This window comes from Penaeus japonicus, unplaced genomic scaffold (genome assembly GCF_977035675.1).
Source record: "Penaeus japonicus unplaced genomic scaffold, GWHDUDI00000001_assembly GWHDUDI00000043, whole genome shotgun sequence".
NCBI classification, from domain to species: Eukaryota; Metazoa; Arthropoda; class Malacostraca; order Decapoda; family Penaeidae; genus Penaeus; species Penaeus japonicus.
Window position 1 is genome coordinate 700,570 of NW_028234445.1, and position 2,500 is coordinate 703,069.

Here is a 2,500-nt window from a genome sequence, read left to right on the forward strand (position 1 = left end):
GACTGCAGATGGCATCTAATTTTGCTAAGATATGATTCCGATATGTCTGATAATGCTTTCTGGCAGATAATGATTATATAAAATTTAATATATAATCATTATCATTAAAAGTATTATGATAACTTTAAGGTATGAAGATGATAATGATAATGATTATGAATATAATCTCAGTAATGATGATTGTGGTATAAATAATGATGTAATCTAACAACACAAGTTATTCCTGTTTGACTGTGTTACCATAAACATTAGAAACTGTTCACTTGTGGGTAATTTTTCATATTACTTCTAAAATTATTGCAATTTGATCATTTAGAATCCTTTTCTTAGAAGCATAGAATTCATTCTGCTGCATTTGGACAGCACAATCAACATTATATACAAAAATGAACAGTGTCATGTATTTTCATTATGATTATAATGAATTTCATTAATGCAATAATTTCAATTTATCTAGGAAAAAGAATGAAAGAATACAAGAGCAGAGGATGCAGGGAAGGGAAGGGAGCTTGTGGTCTTCTGAAATATTGATTTACATTATGTGTAACAACAACAATGATTTACACAATGTGTAACAACAACAATGATTTACACAATGTGTAACAACAACAATGATTTACACAATGTGTAACAACAACAATGATTTACACAATGTGTAACAACAACAATGATTTACACAATGTGTAACAACAACATTGATTTACACAATGTGTAACAACAACAATGATTTACACAATGTGTAACAACAACAATGATTTACACAATGTGTAACAACAACAATGATTAACACAATGATTTACACAATGTGTAACAACAACATTGATTTACACAATGTGTAACAACAACATTGATTTACACAATGTGTAACAACAACAATGATTTACACAATGTGTAACAACAACAATGATTTACACAATGTGTAACAACAACAATGATTTACACAATGTGTAACAACAACAATGATTTACACAATGTGTAACAACAACAATGATTTACACAATGTGTAACAACAACATTGATTTATAAAATGCACCAGCATTAGCATATTATTAATCATAAATTAATAACAATTTTGAACATAATGTAAGGTAACTGATTTACTCTACAAACACCATGGAAACGAGTGTCTGGGGATCTCCACAAGACTCCACAAATGCTACATTTTTCTTTTTTCCTCTTTAAATGTATTTGTACTTAATATGTAGGTCAGATTCTTGTGCTGATTTTCACAATGGCCCCTTGTTAAAAAAGTGTTATCTATTTTGTGACAGCATTATGTTAATGCTGAGTGATGTCATGTCAGGTCCCAAGATGTAATATTACATCTTGGCTTTTCTTATGCCCGGCATGCCAAGTGATCATGTGCACAGAGTAGGTGTATAGCCCACGGGCTTCAATGTCTGAAATACCCAGGTGTTTAGAATGATCAGAGCCATAACCACCTCATTGCTATCAGATTCATTTAACTGAAAATGTCAAAACCAACTGCATATATCCCTATGGGTAATAGGGATTTCATTCTGAAATTTGAAAATTCTGAAATTTGAAACACAACTGGCCCCAAGGGTGTTGGATAAGGGATTGTGGACCTGTTCTTGAAAGTATATGTATGTGTAATGATATATATACATGTGTATATAAGGATATAAATGTTAGGAAGAGGTCCTATGGGAACCCACCAGAGGGTCATGAAGATACAATTTCTCATGTCTGTCAATAAATGGATATTTTTCCATTATTCTTTTATATTAATTTCCAATTGCACATACATTCTCATATTAACCCCTTCACTACAGGCAGTAGAAAACGCCCTACACTCCGCATCCGAGTTTCCGGCACGCACCAAATTTTAAACGTCGCTATTGAATATGACAAGTTTTAAGCCAAAACCTCTGCACATTTTAAGCCAAAACCTCAACATAATCATCATGTGTTATATATCAAAATATGCATAGTTAACCTCTTCCCCCATGTGAATGTGACAAGTTATTTACATGGGTTGGGAGGAAGATGGAAAGAGTGACCTTGGTGGGTGGTCTCACTCAGATGACCAAAGAAAACGATTGAAATAGTATGGTAAACTAATCATAAGTTTTATATTTTTACATAATGTTCCATAAATAAATAATAAAATGATTGCTAGCAGGGCACATCGGTGCCTCCCCTGGTATAAGTGAATCCCATAAGTGAAAGTCAAGTAATCTATCGTATCATATCCGACCTCTATTCTGAAAGATCTCAAACAGTATCCGGAAGAAAGAAAACTCAGTTCCACCAGAACTCAGCCATGACGCAGTATGCGCGTCCTCGGGTTTTTCACGAGCGCTGCGAGGACACGCGTCCTAGTGACGAAGGGATTAATATGATGAGATAGACATAAGCATGTAAAATATAACATGTATATATATATATATATATATATATATTATATATATATATATATATATTATATATATATATATATATATATATATATATATATAAATCATTAGTTATAAGA

The 2,500-nt window shown here is 32.2% G+C and overlaps 1 protein-coding gene across 1 annotated transcript in view; it reads right to left on the reverse strand.

The window, feature by feature from the left end:
- The window catches only part of twr (signal peptidase complex catalytic subunit SEC11 homolog C twr), a 4,713-nt gene that overhangs the window by 192 nt on the left and 2,021 nt on the right, over positions 1-2,500 (reverse strand). The gene's annotated exons all lie outside the window — the stretch shown is intronic.